Genomic DNA, 18,382 nt, shown 5'->3' with positions numbered 1-18,382 from the left:
CTGATATCCTCTCAAGATTCTAGTGTCTTTCCTGTCCAGACACCATCACTCTCATTGCTGTAGATGGTAGGCTGCTGAAAGACACATGTGTGGAGGTCAGTAGAGGATCAGTTCCAATCCAGTCTTCATTGAGAGAAAATTCTGGAGGGTTCTTATACGTGGATGTGGTTTTGTCTTATTTCTAATTATCTCGATAGATGTCACTCCTTTCAAAAAGACTTTCCTGCTGTCTCACCCGAGCTTATAGCTTTGGCCATGATGTCCTCTGGATATTTTGCATGTGCTTCTGTTCCTGCAGTTGTAGACTGCCTCCTTATTAAGACATTCTTGTGATGCTAGTATTCTAAGTACCTAGAACAGTGCCTGGAGCATGTTAGTACCTAATAAATTGCTAAATGAATGAATGCATTGAACGTGGCTTCAAGGCCAAGGCTGTTTCTTCAGACATTACCAAAATTAGGAAGTAGACATTTCCCCTTTTCAGTGCTCATTACCTGCATTAACTCTTATTCACCTTTCAGGTATTCCTACCTTGATTTTATCTTTGGAATAGGCAGCTCTATCCTGGAGCTATTTTCCCTTCTTCTTTCCATCTCCCTATCATTCTAAATTTTATTATTTGGTGCCCTAATCAATAGAATCTTGCTAAAGGAATGACTCATTTGATATACTCATTTCTGTTATTATATTAATGACTGGAAATGACCTAAAATATGTTCCACTACTATGTAAATGTTATCAGACTTTGAAATTTCACTAGAAATGAAGTCCTTGAAACTCAAAGATCTGACCCTATGGTGAGATTTTAGTCCCTGTGGCAGGCTTGAAGTTCAGATTTTTGATGAGGGGATATTATTCAGATGTTCCCCATATCACATCCCCTAATTCCCTATAGTTTTGTTCCTTCCAGAATTGCCTCCAAATAAGTAACTTTCTTTGGACTCTAAGGGCACTCCAACATCGCTGATGGTTCTCTGAGGAGAGGGCCAGATGGTCCATTTTTGTCTCCTAACTCACATCGTTACCCCCATCTATACATGAGAATCTTCACATTTATCATGGAATATCACTGAACAGGAAAAGATACGTGTTAGTAGTTGCTGGGAAAACTAGTCCAAAGCAATCATCAAGAAAAAATCTGTTCTTTATGTTCCTTTCTGTTTTGCATTATAATAACGCATCAAAAAAACAAGCAAAAATGAAGAAAGAATCTTGGCATAATAATATTATAAGCTAAGATCATGCAGATCTGGTTTCATGCAGAATTCAACTTTGTACACTGAAAGAGGTAGTAATCTGTCCAGCAGAACTCTGGGGGCCTGAAGCAGTTATTGCTGCCCGTTAACCGATAGTACCGTGAACTACCTTATTAATTAGTGTGCATGTGTGTTTCTAGAGTCCCAATTTTTATCTATTAAGCCTTGATTAGAATTAACAAGTCAAACATAATCTTTTAACACTAGACCTGAGTGGATGAATGAGAACTTAGGCAGCATCAGACAAATCGGGGATGAGATTGACCACCCAGGGGTGTCAGTATCCCTGTAGGCAGGCCTCGTCACTGGATCTCCCATCCCTCTGTGCGTTGCTCTGGTGAGAACCAAAGTGAGCTTTCCCTTCCTGTTCTGCTGGAGATCCCACTGCTCAGACCTCTTCCTCCTCCGTGTATTGTTTCATCCTCAGTTTCCTTGGTTTTAATCCAGATTCCAGCAACCAGTTTATTGACAAGTTTTTGAGTAGTTGACTCTATTCTTTCTGTTTTAATGTCATATAAATGTTTCCCTGTTAGATATTGTCTGAGTCAGTCTTATCATTCTACGACACGTGAGACAGTTGGAGAAACTAAGTGACTTTCTGTTTACATAGTTTGCTAAGATGAGAAGGACAGGTCAGGCCTTTTGTTTGCCTCCTGGTCCATTCATCCTTCCTTTACATCATGCATTTTCTGACTAAAACCTGGAGTAAATGTCTCCCTTGGTATCTGAGAAGGCAAAAATGGCTGAAGTGCCCTTGAAAGTCCTTTGAGCTTATTTCCTAGCAAAGAAAAATGAAGCTAAGTCTGAGTGCTTATTTTTAAGTATTTACTAAAAGATTCTTAGTTGTTGGCATTGAAAAATATAAAACCATACCATAATGGAGACTATACCACACAACATGGCATATTATATATTTATTTGAAAAAGCAAACAATGAAGTTATTTACAAAGCACATAATAACTGTATTTGCTTAGATGCAGTTTGGAAGTGATGTTAAAATTTGAGAGGATTTAAAATTTTTCAGCAGATATTAAACAGGAACCTACAGAGTATCAGACACATGTTAATTGCTTAGGATGCTGTGATAATAGTGTGCACACAGCTCCTGCCTTCCTCGAGCTTACTGTCCAGTTGGGGACATAGATAAATAAGGGGTAAGATATGCTATGAAAATGCACATCTGAGGTGAAATACAGGCCATGTGAGTACTTAGCAAGGGCAGTTCATCTTCACATGTGCTGTCTGAGAAGTTTTGCCAGTAGAAGAGACATTTCATCTGAGAAGTCAAGAATGAAGAGAAGTTAACCCAGTAAAAATAGGACTTGGTTGAGGATGGACAAATATTGCAGGTAGAGGGAGCAGCAAGTGGAAGGGTTCCAAATTTAAAAGAGTAAATAATTTTTCAGGGACTGAGAGCAGTTCTGAATTATTGCAATATGCCTCCTACAAACTTTTCTATGACTATTTTAGTGATAAACATACACGGTTATTTTTTCTCAAATACGTACTTTCTCTGGGCTTGAACGTTTATGAAACAGTGTTCCTTTCAATTTTTGGAAGAAGGGTCAGGACTCTGATCTCCATAAATACTAGTTGTTCATGGTCCCCACCCCACGTGTGCTAATGTGTGTGGGAGTGGTGGCCCTAGAAGGAGATACCGGGTTTCCACATAAATCTATGAATCATGAAAAGTGGATGCCATCTTTTGCCTGCATTATGACTGTCCTCACTTATAACGTAGAATGTAGGCTTTATGCCAAAAGCCCTGTGTGACTTGTCATGGATAATTGTTAATGTATTTCCAACATCTAACTAACTTAAACTTTATTTTATATATCTTATACCTTTATTTTATATACTTATACCTTTATTTACCTATGTTAGATATCTTCTTATATCTTTTTTTTTTATTGTGGTTGAGCACCTCAAAATCCTACTTAGAGCGTGGAAGTTTCTCAGAATTCTGCCACACTGGATGATTTAATTAACAACTGAGAGAGAGGGAAAAAAGACACCCAGGAAATGATTGTAACTAGCTTATGCCTATTCAAAGCAAACTAGTGGTGAGAAATTGTCCTGTTTACATTTCCCTGCACTGAAACCTCTTGCTCCCTTCCAGAACTGCTCATGCTTATATACTAGGTCATTCAGTATTAAAGTGATTATGAAGATTCCTAGTGTACAGATATGTTCTAATAACACATCATAAATATTAGCCATTATAATGACCATTGGGCTTCCCTGATGGCTCAGTGGTAAAGAATTCTCCTGCAATGCTGGAGACGTGGGTTCAAACCCTGGGTTGGGAAGATACCCTGGAAGAGAAAATGCAGCCCACTCCAGTATTCTTGCCTGAAAAATCCCATGGACAGAGGAGCCTGGAGGACCCCGGTCCATGGGGTTGCAAAGAGTTGGACATGGCTGAGCAGCAGCAGCATAATAATCGCTACTAACAGTATTGATAACTAGCACTGTGTCATGTTACTGTATATCAGATACTCTGCTAAGTGTTTCATGTCCACTCTTTCATTTAATCTGCATTTATTATGCAGCAGGCATTGACCTTTTCTATGTTACAGTTAAAGAAATTGAGGCATGGAGAGGTTATGTACTTTGCCCAGAGTCACAGAAGAAATATGTAGGGAGAAGGGCTTTGAATCTAGGCTGTCTGACTTCACAGCTCACCTGTGTACTAGATAGACTCTATTGCTGAAGATAGTGGCATCATAAAAACAGCGAAAAGGGTAAACTAGGCATGCCCAATAAACCAGTGGAGTATGACATTAAAAGGGACTTTTTTTTTTTTTTCACATGATGAGCTATTTTCTTATGTATATTTTCAGGATATTTATTAGATTCAAATTACATGCAGTTCTTGTGGATGCTAATAAGCCACCCTATTTACCTTTATGCTGAACTTTACAAGTGATATTTGTACCTTTGTAACCTTGACATTTATTAGGGTTTGAAAAGTGCTGTTCACTCCTTGAGAAAAGAGAGTACATCTACTCCTGGTTTCTTGAAAAAAAAAATCAGTGTTACATGTACAGTTGTTTCAGTGGTTCTTTTTCGCATACCAAGCACTTTTGCATTGCTTTATTCTTAAAGCTTTTCTAGAGAGAGAAGGTGAATATCATTGCCTCCGTTGTGTGGCTAAGGAAACCGATTCTCAGTGAATGATGGTTGAACCAGAATTAATACATGGATCTCTATAATCTTCCCTATATGCTGCTTCCCTATGTATAATTTAGAAGAATACGTTGAAGAAATTTCCTAAGGAATGATAATATAAGGAGATAAAAGCAGCTTCCTATAGGGAAGCTAGAATGTGACACTGTCTCCTGATCGCTTAACATTGCCAAACGTGACTTGGTTGATAACTGCACCGCAGACAATGAAATTCCTGACTATTTGCAACTCGTGAGTATAGCGCATGGCTCATTTGCTGGCCCCTACTTGTGTGTCTGCGTGAGAAGGCAGCTTCTTGGACTTCAGGCCTCACCTTAGTCTATACTGGTGGCACTGGGGGGTGGGGGAGGGCAGGTGTTAGAGAGAGGGATTTTATAGACTCTCAGGAACACCTGGGAAATGACTCCATTTGTCAACAGATGAGGCCCACTGACTGTCTTAACGAGGATTTAAAAGTATTTGTTCTTTTAGCAAATAGAGCTAAAGTAATTTCAAAAACCCATTGTAATTAGGAGAAAAATCCATTCCATCAGCTTGTCAGCATACTCAAATTCTTGCTAAAATTTGTATTCAAATAATCTGTTGTCTTAGAAAATTGAGCTCTTAGCCAAGATTTTTCCATATTTAATTAAAGAAATAGGTGACAAGATGAGTTGAAAAGTATAGATTTTTATAAATAATGGACAAAAACCAGAATCAAAAGTGTGTTGAAGGAGATCTTGGCAATAGTACCAAGTCACCAAAATCATTAGCCTAAGACAAATATCAGAAGTGGGAAGTATGCATACAGATATGAGGGCAGGTAGGATCAAATAAAAAAGACAAAATCAGATATCAACTTGATAGTATCTTTTTTATTAAAGTAGTCTTTAACAGTAATTTTACAGTGATCACACATTAAGGGAACTTTGTGATCTTCAAATATTGTGATAAAGAAAGAGTTTCCTTCAGCTGAAGAATTACTTTGTTATCAGGCAAGCCCTTGTAGTCACGCTCCTGGGGCCCATTGTCTTGGCCAAGACATCTAGCCTGATGCAGACCAGAAAGGTACCCCAACCCTCACAACCTGAAGAAAGTAAAATGACAGAGGCTGATGGGCTGATTTAAGGTTCTTTAGAGAGAGATTGAGGTCCATCCAGAGCTAAGATTTCATGACTCTGCTGAGGAGGTCCAGTTCCTGTGTTGTGGAGATATGGGCCTTAATCAAATCTGTTATAACTGGGTTTAGCCCAATGCTGGCTTATGTAATTACCTTTAGAGATGTCTATCATGGGTCTGCCACAGACCTGGTCTAGTACTTAACCTCAGTGGGTCTTTTTCTGTACAGCACAATCGATACACTCTGTGTTCGTTTCCAGTCCTCACAGGGATGCCTGTGAACAAGGAATATAGTAAATTTGTTTTACTATATTTTAAGGCTGTTTAAGAGTTTCTCAGAGCAAAGATACATTGTGTACTGTAAATTATTGCTATTATTTAAGTAATTGTTGTTAGTGGTACGTTAGAGTGAACAGTGGGGCTTCCCTGGTGGCTCAGAGGTTAAAGCGTCTGCCTGCAATTCAGGAGACATGGGTTCGATCCCTGGGTTGGGAAGATCCCCTGGAGAAGGAAATGGCACCTCACTCCAGTACTCTTGCCTGGAGAATCCCATGGCCAGAGGAGCCTGGTGGGCTGCAGTCCATGGGCTAGCTAGGAGATGGACACGACTGAGCAACTTCACTTTCACTTTTCACTTTCATGCATTGGAGAAGGAAATGGCACCCCACTCCAGTACTCTTGCCTGGAGAATCCCATGGACGGAGGAGCCTGGTGGGCTACAGTCCACCGGGTCTCAAAGAGTTGGACACGACTGAGCAACTTCACTCACTCACTCACTCAGAGTAAACAGCACTGTCAGTCACGACGTGAGTATTTTTTAGCTAAAAATCAACAAAGTTCAGCTTAAATCATATAAGAGTTCTACTGGAATGGATAACAAGGTTCAGGTATAATAATTTCTTTTCTTGGAAAAGCAACTGAACAATATATTTATTTAGGATCCATAGAAACATTTTCTTTGTGTTTGTTGTTGAAATTGGAAGGTGTCCTAGTACCAGATAGAATCAGTTCTGTTAGATGAAATTTCCTCAATTCAGCGATGGCTGACCGGCTTCAGTTTTCTATTCTGTTCCCTTCATATACCCTCTCTCCTAGACTCCTTCACATACAACAGTCAGATAGTTATAGAAGCCATACCTTGAATACTCTCAAGTCAGCAACATACAAACATGCAGTATTCAGTTTTTTCCCCTAATATCTTGTTAACATTATTTTCTGTTCCACCAGCCACTGCTAAGGCTGAGGAGTGAAGCTTGATCTTTACAGTAGAAATATCCCAATTTGTGCAGATAGTGTTTTCAGGACACACTCAGTGTTTATTGAGGTCAGTGTCTTTCAGTGGAAGGGTAGTGTCCCGCACCCTCGCTCACCCATGCTTGCTGGAGCCTGGGGTTTAGGAGGGCTGCCCCTCCTGTGAGGATTCGGGGCGCCTCTGTGACCGGCCATCGCCTCCTGTCCATCTAACAAGGATGCCTGGTGACATTTGGTGCAGCGGGTCTCTGATGTTGGCGCTCTGATGTGACACTTGAGATGGCCTTTGGTACCTAGGGGACATTCTCTGTGCAGACCCCTAACTTCAGAGATGTCGTGGAAAACAGTGACACCTCTTTTTCCTCAAAACCCCTAGTGGATGTCCCTGGGTGGGTCCCCTCAGTGACCCCCTCGCCTTGCCTGAGATTATTTCTGCAGGCTCCTCTAAGCCCTGACAAAGCCTCAGAGGCCCTGCCAAGGAGCCTTGGATCAGGGGAAGACTGAAAAGGGCAGTCTTTGCCTTATTCCCAAATGTTTGCAGGTCCTGGTGGTCAGCAAACACAGTCGGCTGAATTGTGAGCGTCTTTGAGGTATCTGCTTACTCACACAGAGGCGAGAAGGAAGAGGAGAAAGTGCCGTGCTGCAAAAGCTCCCCTTCTGCTTTCTTCTCCAGGAACGCTCTTTTCTTCCCCATCTAGGCTTTTTTTCCCTTCTTTGTTTATTTTGGGCAAGGTTTTGTTTTCATTGAAAACTCCTAATGTTGGGTAATCAGCATAGAGACTCCTCTACTTCACATCTTCACACAGTTCTTGAGTGGATCTGAATCTTTTAGGAATGAATTTTATAAGTTTTTTGTTTACTCTTTTTAGGCCAAATAATATGTAAATATTTCATGGTAAATTAAATGTCTCTCCTAATTTAAAAGATCAGTTCAGTCGCTCAGTTGTGTCCGACTCTTTGTGACCCCATGAATCGCAGCACGCCAAGAGAGAAAAAGCCCTGGCTAAGCAAGATTGCTGGGAGAAATATCAACAACCTCACATACGCACATGATATCATCCTAATGGCAGAAAGCAAAGAGGAACTCAAGAGCCTCTTGATGAAGGTCAAAGAGGAGGGTAAAAAAGCTGGCTTTATTTTCTCAGGCTCCAAAATCACTGCAGATGGTGACTGCAGCCATGAAATTAAAAGACACTTGCTCCTTGGAAGAAAAGCTATGACTGACCTAGACAGTGTACTAAAAAGCAGGCATCACTGCTGACAAAGGTCCATCTAGTCAAGGCTACTGTTTTTCCAGGAGTCATGTACGGATGTGTGAGTTGTACCATAAAGAAGGCTGAGCACTGAAGAATTGATGTTTTCAAACTATGATACTGAGAAGAGTCTTGAGAGTGCCTTGGACTGCAAGGAGATCCAACCAGTCAATCCTAAAGGAACTCAGTCCTGAATAGTCATTGGAAGGACTGATGCTGAAGCTGAAACTCCAATACTTTGTCCACCTGATGTGAAGAGCTGACTCATTAGAAACGACCCTGATGCTGGGAAAGATTGAGGGTGGGAAATGCAGGGGATGACAGAAGATGAGATGGTGGGATGGCATCACCAGGTCAATGGACATGAATTTCAGCAATCTCTGGGAGATAGTGAAGGACAGGAAATCCTGGCGTTCTGCCGTTCATGGGGTCACAAAGGGTCAGACATGGCTGAGTGAACAACCATCCATTCCAAAGTATGTGTGTGTGTGTGTGTGTGTGTGTGTGTGTGTGTTTTCCTTTCCACAAATAAGAAATGTAGACAGTGTTTTCCTGGTTTTACTAATGAGGAAATGAGTCTCAGAGAAGTTGTCACATACCTAATAAAAGGCAGAGGGGTTATTCAAGTTTGGCTAATATTGAATCTTTGCTCTTTCTGCTACAGAAAAGTACCTTTTAGCTTCCTATTCCTCTTGGTTGGCCAGCGTTTGAACCTTATTCCCAAATATGGGAGTTGCTTTTTCATTATGAGTCTCTGCAGGGGCGTATCCTCCTCCCATTAGTGAAAATATTACTTCCTGAGCCCCTCCCCTCTTGCAGCTAGGACGAGGATATGTGATCTAGGTGCCATGAAGTGAGATGTGCCCAGCCCAGAATAGTGGGCACTTTGGGGAGCTCTCTCTCGTTGGCAGTGGAAGTTGCATTGCTGGGTTGAATCTCACTGGTCAACAGAACAGTTCTGCCCATGCCTGTGTCCCGTGTTACAGAGCAGCAGTGCCGATAGAGCGAGCTGCAGAGTTCGGCGCCGTGCGATGGCAGCCATGGTGTTCCAGTTCATCAAGTCATTAGGCTAATTTTAGGGATTATTCTTGGCTGTGTATCCACACCTCTGCTTCCCCCCCCCCCCGACTTTTCCAATGAGTCTGATATCAATCATATATCCTTTCAATAAATCTCTTTCAATTTAAATCATCTAGGGTTAGGTTCTTTTCTTGTAGGCTCCAGTCTACAGCCTATTTTCTTCTGTGACTTCTGTTTTCTGTGTTTGGGGTCTATAGAGTTTATCAGAGAGCTGGATAGTATGACTTTGGGATATATTTTTCAAAGTACTGTCTACCGTTTCCTTACAAACTAAGGGTGATTTTTTAAGATATTAAGGATATGGTTGCTGTTACGTACCTGGCAGTATGCAAGAGCGTTAAGTGAGTTGTTTTCCCGTAAGTTAACAGGCATGGGCTTGGAGCTTATGAAAAGAAGCAAAATAAGCATTTCAAGAGATTAATTTGTGAAGTGATACCCTTCAGTTACCGCCTGTCTAGCAACACCCGGTCAGTTAGAGCGAAGTTAAGTCACATAAAGCCTTTCTGCTCTCTGCTTCTCTGTTTCCTAACTGAGCGATGTCTCCTTTGACTTGACCTTTACATTCTTCTTTATTACGTGCTCTCTCTTTGTCACCCTTTCTTCATCCCTCCCTCCCTGCTTGTCTCCCTCCCTCCCACCCTGCCTCCGTTTTGGGGTAAGCTTACTCCCAACACACAGGTACAAACAAACATTGGAATCAGTGGCTCTTCAAGGGCAGATACCATGTCTCATTTGCATTGTTGTCTCCAAAATCAAGTCCAGTGCCTGGAACAGACTGAACAGTCAGTGAATATTTATTTGAAGAAACTATTAGGTACTGTAAATTCTGATATGGTTAATTTCCTTCAGATTTCACCTTTGTTTGAGCCAAATTTTCAAGAGACGTTTATCTACATAGTTTATGTAATTCTTCATTAAGCTTTCCTGATTCATTTGGCTTCTTCTAAAACCCTATCTTTTCCAGATTCTCTCTCTACCCTCCCCTTCCATGTAAATCCACATGTAGCCTATGAGCACTAATACAGCAAAGTGGCCCAAGGCTCATGACTATTGTTTTAACAATAAAAGTTTCCTCTGAAAAAACCTTAGTATTGATGTCACTATATTTTAAGCCCTCTCGTATTTTCGCTTTCTCTGGCCCCATTCCATTGTATTACTTTCAGTCCACTAAGTCTTAGGAGAAGGTTTTTGATTGCTTAGTGACACATGATTTGTGATGGTTGTATTCAACATTTTAAAATATCATCTGGGGAGGAGAGAAGTTTAGATTGGACCGGGACATGGCTTTAACTTTGTATGTTAGCGCCCGTCTCCCAAAGTTCTGAGGTACAGTCATTATCGTAGGTCTGTAGTGTAAAGCTCTATGTGTGTCACCGGTCTCAGAATTCTGAATTTCATGCTGCGAAATATGGGGGTTCCGTTTTGTAACACTCCCTTTCTAGAACCTACTCTTTATTTTCAAAGAGAACAAGGATTATAGTGGAAGAAAAGAATGAGGATAATAATGGCTCCATTTTTACAAGCCCCCTGTCAGGGTTTTGTGATGTAACCTCTGTCAATTTAAGTAAAGGCAGGTGAGAAAGACCCAGGGGCTCCAGTCACACAAGTCTGCCCTACATGTACCTACTGTTCTATCTAACCCTAACTCTCTCCTAGTCTTTTCAAAAGGAGAAAAGAAAAGGACATGAAATAGCTCCTGTCTGTTGTACTGCAGACTGGATAGAATATATCAAAGAGGAAATTATATGTCTGTGGCTTGGAAAACATTCATTATAACTGATCATAGAACAAATTGACATGGACCAGTGCAATGTGCTAGCCTTACAGTAGATTTAAATATATAGGACAAAGGCAAGGACAGGTAGTATCATGACCTTATTTCCAGTCAGTCTCTTAAAATGTCTTTTTAAGATTTCTACTACATTTGGGGCTTAAAGAATACTAAGGTCTTTCTAGAAAAAGAAGCTATGTTAAGTGTCACATTATATAAAATGATACTTTCAAGACATTTACAGTTTAGTGAGGGAGAAGTTATCAAAGAAATACCATGTTATAATTCAATATGAAATTTAATAACAGCCATCTTATAGTGAATAATTACCCTGTGATTTAAGCTATTCTAATTTCTGTGCATCCTCTGTCTCCCCCTTCTCTTCCTGTCCTCAGTCTTTCCCAGCATCAGGGTCTTTTCCAAAGAGTTGGCTCTTCGCATCAGGTGGCCAAAGTATTAGAGCTTCAGCTTCATCATCAGTCCTTCCAATGAACATAGGGGGTTGATTTCCTTTAGGATTGATTGGATTCATCTCCCTGCTGTCCATTATAGTGTTGTTTGAATTTTAAACCACAAAGTAGTAATTGATCTTTAGGTTCAAAAGCAGGCAGTCTTAAACAAAGTGATACATAATGAAACCTGAAATATTTTAAATTTGTATATAAGGCACTACAGTTTTGCTTTTGCTTATGAAAATCTGTAGTCCACGGGGTTGCAAAGAGTCAGACATGACTGAGCGACTGAACTGAACTGAATTTCTGTACTGATAGGACTTCATTTAATCTTTATAAAAATGCTGTTATTATCTGCATTTTACAAAGAAGGCAACTGAGGCACAGAGAGGTTAAGTCATTTGACCAAATTATCCCACAAGTTACTGGAGGAACAGAATTTAAACCCAGACAGCTATGCGTTGGAGTATGTATGCTACACAGTCCGACCGTTTTAGATAGTAATAAGGAAAAGACTCTGATGCTGGGAGGGATTGGGGGCAGGAGGAGAAGGGGATGACAGAGGATGAGATAGCTGGATGGCATCACCGACTCGATGGACGTGAGTTTGAGTGAACTCCAGGAGTTGGTGATGGACAGGGAGGCCTGGCGTGCTGCAATTCATGGGGTCTCAAAGAGTCGGACACGACTGAGCGACTGAACTGAACTGAACTGAAGAGATGCCCTAAAGCTGTATGTATTAGGAATGTCTATTTCAGAGGTGGCAAATGATGGCTTGGGCTAAACTTGGCCCTTAGATGTTTGGACCATACTCTTCTGCCTGCATGTTGTTTAGAAAAGTTTTGGTGTATTTAAAAGAAATTTTAATTAATTGCCAGTATTTAAAAACAGATATTTTACATAAATATTCAGAGTTTGTCTTCTCTTGAGAATCTGGAAGAGTTGTAGATCCTCTACCCACGATTTTATGAGGGAGCAGTGTCTGCAGCTGAGTAGCTCCAGTTCACTTTGGAAGTGCATCATTCTTCAATTTGCCATAGTCCCCACCACTACCTTTTATCTCCCACTTGAATGTTGTGTGCCAGCTGCCGTATATCCTCCTGCTTCTAGAGGTTTTTTCCCTTGTGAAAGAGGAGGAAGATTATTTCTCATATTCATGACTGTATTAGGTGTGAGGAAGATGAGAAATATACACAGATACCAAGTATGGACACTATTCACTCACATTACCTGCCAAGTTTGTATACTTGAGATTATACATTATGTAGGCTATAACACAGGGCTCAGTCTGATAAAAATTAAAAAAAGGGTTTTACTTGGGTCTTAATATTTAGGGTTTTTATAGGTAGATCAAAGTATGTTAGGGAAGTAGGGAGGTTAAGTAGAAAAAAGTTAATTTGTATAACAATAGATTCATTAGCCAAACAAGCATTACTCACTTTTTGACTAGAGTAATTTGTGATGGGTTTGGTGGCTTCTGAGGTTGGAATGAATGAGTTGCATAAACAAATATGAGAATGTTTTAATGGAAGTACTAGTCTTCTTTTACTCTTTTCCCCGTGTCTCTAAGACACACAGTCACATGCACACATATATACTCAGATATACCCACACAATACAAATATGCATACATACATACATACACATACATACATATGTATATTTACTATTTTTCCCTTCATATTGTTCAATGGCTTTAAATGATGGGATCAGACATGATATTGATAAAACTGCCAAAATAAATCAATTAGTAGGCCATAATTGTATCAAAAGATTCAGGTCACAGAAAAGGAGAGATATTTTCCTTCAAGCAGGCACTTCTGGAATCCACAGGGTCACAGAATCAATAGGGACTAAGCCATGAACTGTGACTACCTTACAGATAGACCTGAGAGATGACTATGTCCATGTGATTGTCAACTAGTCAAGGTCTGGCTTTCCAAATTTCCTGGGAAGGTCTTCTGTTATCTCCTCTAGTTGTACTGCCTCCTTCAACCCTTGTTGCTGATGGAAAAAAGTAAAGTATTAGAAGATATGATTTTAAATAGGTATTTAGCTAGCTTCTTTTCAAATAATAAAGAACCATTCTAAAACTGTGCTTGAGTGCATTTGACTGAAACATCTTCGTATACAATGAGCCTCACTGAACATCACTTTGTTAGGGGTGTCACACGGCCTGGAACCACCCACCCTGGCCAGGCACCATAGTAACCATTTGCATGAGCTGTTTTAGGACAGGAGGTCCTGGTAAGGAACACAGAACTAATAGGCCACCACTGACCAGAAGCGTTCAGGAAAGGTCAAAAGGAGACACCACGTGTCCGACCACCTCCCAGAATCCTTCTCTCTGGCGTCCATCTTGGCTGAACAAGGCAGGCACCACCAGGAAGGACCCTGAGTCAGAATGATTGGCTAAAGACAACCCGGAAACTAATCCCGTCACCATAAAACCTGAGCCTGTGAGCCATGTGGCAGAACATGTGGTTCTCCTGGGTTCCCTCGCGCTCCTGCTCTCCACCCGGGCGTCCTTTCCCAATAAAATCTCTTGCTTTGTCAGTGCACACGTCTTCTTGGACAATTCATTTCCGAGTGTTAGACAAGAGCCCAGTTTGGGGCCCTGGACGGGGTCCCCCTTCCTGCAACAACTTCGCTACACTTCATTGTACTAGCGATAGTTCTCACTGCAGTAGTTCATTCCCATTTGTCTTATGCCGAGAAAACAAGTATTTCCTAAATTCCGGAGGTACAATTTCCTTTCTTATATTTTCTGTCGTGAAAGAAAATGTCATTTCCAAATAAAAAGAGAATCTTGAAAAATCTCCCCCTCACACCTTCTCATCTCTGTTTTTCTTTGTAGTTTCATTTTTGGCTGTGCTGGGTCTTCATGCTGCGCACAGGCTTCCTCTGGTTGCGGTAAGCGGGGCTGCTCTTCGTTGCCGTGTGTGGGCTTCTCACGGTGGTGGCTTCTCTTGTTTTGGATCACGGGCTCTAGGGCGTGCACGCTTCGGTGTTTGCGACTCCTGGGCTCTAGAGCGCAGGCTCAGTGGTTGTGGCACCTGAGCTTAGTTGCTCTGCAGTCATGTGGGATCTTTCTGGATCAGGGGTCGAACCCATGACTCCTGCATTGGCAGGCTGATTCTTTACCCCCGAGGCACCAGGAAAGCCCCTTGTTTTAAAAAGATTAGGTATCAGAACAGAATAGTCTGTGGTAGCTGTGCAAATTCTTAAGGTGTAGCCTGGCTAACCCACTTCTTTTCAATACAGAAAATATTTCTTAATAAACTGCTAGAAACAAAAAGGAATTTCAAAGGTGTTAGTTTACTTTTCTCTCTTTAAAAGTAACTACTGATTTCAGTCTTGTCGATTTGGGCCCCATGAAGGGTGACATTAGTGCCCTGCAGGGGCCAGATGGTAAATAAACATAAAAGGTTGAAAGTTGAAGCAAGGCACATGCGAACCAAGTGCCTCCAGGTTCTGAAAGCTGTCACAGCGTTTGCTGCAGTGGAAAAGGCCCACCACTACTACTACTAAGTCGCTGCAGTCGTGTCCGACTCTGTGCGACCCCATAGACGGCAGCCCGCCAGGCTCCCCCGTCCCCGGGATTCCCCAGGCAAGAACACTGGAGTGGGTTGCCATTTCCTTCTCCAATGCATGAACGTGACAAGTGAAAGTGAAGTCGCTCCGTCGTCTCCGACTCTTAGCGACCCCATGGACTGCAGCCTACCAGGCTTCTCCGTCCTGAATTTGGGTCCTGTGGACGCAGATTTCCATCTGTAAGAAACCCCTTCCTTTTATCCTGCTCCTTTACTTCATCTATCCCTTCTTTCTTTCTAAGTTGAGCACTCACTCCGTGCCAGCTACTGTACCAGTTGCTGGTACACAACTCCCTGTGTTAGCCTGCTAGGGTTGTCATAACAAATACCACAGAATGGGTTTTTTACAGGCAGAAATTTATTTTCTCCTAGTTCTGGGGTTCACGGTGTTGGCTGGTTTGGTTTCTAATGAAGTCTTTCTCCCTGGTTGTCTTTTTAGTGTATCTTCACTTGGTCTCCCTCCGTGGACATTCATCCCTGGGGTCTTCCTCTTTCTTCAGAGACATCATTCATAATTAATTAGGTCCCCAAACTTACCACTTCATTTAGTCTTTTTTTTTCTGAGCTAAATTTAAAAAAAAAAAGTGTCTTTTATATTGAGGCAGAATTGATTAACAATGTTTCTGACGGAACTTCCCAAACACGTACCACCCCTTCTGTAAAATAACTTGCCCCCATACACCATAATATCAAATGCATACCATGGAAATCCTTCATGTTCCATATTTAATGCCATGTGTAAGGCTTGTTTTCATCAATTGTGATTCTTCTTTCTGAAAATGAATTTCCCTTTTTCATTTTACCTTTTATCCAGTGTGTAGTAATTTAAAAATCCATTAACACATATTGCCATGTTAATTAGATGATATTCTTCAAGGTCAAGAAACTATCAATAGATATTGAATAGTGACTATAAATAAACTCATCACAGTAATTAGATTTGTCAATTAAAATTGGGAACTGCAACTCTTTATGGCTGGATTAAAGGTGGATCACTTTGGGAAAATAATTTTGTTCAGCATAATAGAGGAAGATTGGGTGATGATCTCATATGCAAGTTTGACCCCATGAGTGACATAAGTTTCTGATATTGTTTCTACCAGCAGGTTCAGAAACTCCTAGAAGTATGGGTGCTGCTGAATCTTCTCTAAAAATATTTTAAAAAATTAAAATGTGAAATATTTATCATAATATTTGTCAAGAAGGCACTCTAATAACAAGATCTAACATTTATTGAGAATTTATCTATCACTCTAATAATAAGATCTAACATTTATTGAGAATTTATCTATCTTTTGCCAGCCTATATACTAAAACTTTAATGCATTATCTCTTTTATTCCTCATAAAAACCACATGAGGTATATAATTATCTTCTTTTTGCAGGTAAAACTTTTCCACAGTCACTAATACTATTAATAAATGCCAGAGCTGGATTAAAATTTCAGTTCAGTTCAGTCGCTCAGTCATGTCCGACTCTTTGTGACCCCATGGACTGCAGCATGCCAGGCCTCCCTGTCCATGACCAACTCCTGGAGTTTACTCAAACTCATGTCCATTTAATTGGTGATGCCTTCTAACCGTCTCACCTGCTGTCATCCACTTCTCCCGCCTTCAGGCTTTCCCAGCATTGGGGTCTTTTTTTTTTTTTTTTTTTAATTTAATTTTATTTTTAAACTTTACATAACTGTATTAGTTTTGCCAAATATCAAAATGAGTCAATTCTTCGCATGAGGTGGCCAAAGTATTGGAGTTTCAGCTTCAACATCAGTCCTTCCAATGAACAACCAGGACTGATCTCCTTCAGAATGGACTGGTTGGATCTCCTTGCAGTCCAAGGGACTCTCAAAAGTCTTCTCCAACACCACAGTTCGAAAGCATCAATTCTTTGGCACTCAGCTTTCTTTATAGTCCAACTCTCACATCCATACATGACTACTGGAAAAACTATGGCTTTGACTAGACGGATCTTTGACAGCAAAGTAATGTCTCTTCTTTTTAATATGCTGTCTAGGTTGTGTAGGATTAAAATTTAGGTCTATCTGACTCCAAGCCCAATACTCTTGTCACCTCTCTACATATTCATTACTTGATAAATATTTTAATTAGTTTCACTTTTTTTGCTCCAATTGAGAAGGTTTCTGGTTAAAAAAAAAATGTAATTTTTTTTTGTTTGTTTCCGGTTTTAGTAAATTTGGAATGGTTATTCTGAAAACCAGATCACATAATTTATTGCATATTTCTTCATTTTTTAATCAAATAGTTGTACAGTGTATAGAAGTTTGTGGTCAATCTTTGGATTCTGTTTTGTTGGTGACACAGAGCTGTATTTTCTCACATGTTCTCTCTTCATAAGGAGTCTGAATTGCATAGCAACTTCAACATCACTAGTTTGGGGATGTCAAACGCTCTGTGCCCAGTTTTGGATGCCACCAATCTAACATATTCACTCAGCCAGTAATCTTTAAGTGCCAGGCACATGCCACAGTCTAGCCTAGATGCTGACAATAGAGCAGTGAATTAGAAGACAAAAATTGCTGAATTCAAAGAACTTATATTCTGAGAAATGTAGAACCAGTAGGTGATCTCAGATTTGTCTGACCCAAAAGTGCACACTTTGTAAGTAGGCTATTCCATCTTTTATCTGTTGAATCACATTTTTTTTTAACATAAAACCAATATATTTGGTGTGTGTGTGTGGTGGTGGTGGTGGTGGTGAGGTGAAGGTTTGGGGGTGTGCAGAATGTGTGGATAATGACTAGAGAGTAACATACCAAGCTGTGTTCATCTTAGTTTTTTAAACCGTCATCCTAACTGCTGACATCTGAGCATGTAATGCCCCATAGGGCATGGTTTATACTTTCTGTTTGTTGCAGAAAATTGTCTGGAGTTTGTGGTTTGCCAGATCCCCAAGGAGAGTGGCCACCAGAAACTTCCGTGATGAATAAGGGATCATTATACAGAGTAGCCATCAATGCTGAACATCAACTTGAATGGCAACTTTTTATTATTTTGTTAAATATTGAGTATTCATTAGGTCTTAGCTTCTAGATAATAGAAATAAGTAGATATTTGGGGGAATGAGACAATGGTAAATAGCAAATATTTGATATGGATAGACTACTACCTGTAACTGTATCTGAAAATAAAGCTGAAGAGAGTTGAATGTGCGCTTTTGATCTTATGGCAAAGAATGGGAACTTCTTTCCATGTTCTTCAAAATGGAGAACAGATATCTTGGAATATGTGGTTGTTTCTAAGTGGTACAGAGGCCAGTATATAAACCTGTCCTCTCTATAATATCACCGTTTTCTGACTAGCCAAAAGAAAGTGAAAGTGTTAGTCATTCAGTCGTATCCGATTCCTTTCTACGCCTTGGACTGTAGCCCTCCAGGTTCCTCTGTCCACGGAATTCTCTAGGCCAGAATACCAGAGTGGG

The 18,382-nt window shown here is 40.6% G+C and overlaps 1 long non-coding RNA gene across 1 annotated transcript in view; it reads left to right on the top strand.

Annotated features, from left to right (window-relative positions):
• The window catches only part of LOC112586805, a 64,712-nt gene that overhangs the window by 35,537 nt on the left and 10,793 nt on the right, over positions 1 to 18,382 (top strand). The gene's annotated exons all lie outside the window — the stretch shown is intronic.

Source organism: Bubalus bubalis, chromosome 9, assembly GCF_019923935.1.
Source record: "Bubalus bubalis isolate 160015118507 breed Murrah chromosome 9, NDDB_SH_1, whole genome shotgun sequence".
NCBI lineage: Eukaryota > Metazoa > Chordata > Mammalia > Artiodactyla > Bovidae > Bubalus > Bubalus bubalis.
The sequence above is the reverse complement of the archived record's forward strand: the minus strand, read 5'-3'. Positions and strand labels throughout refer to the sequence as shown.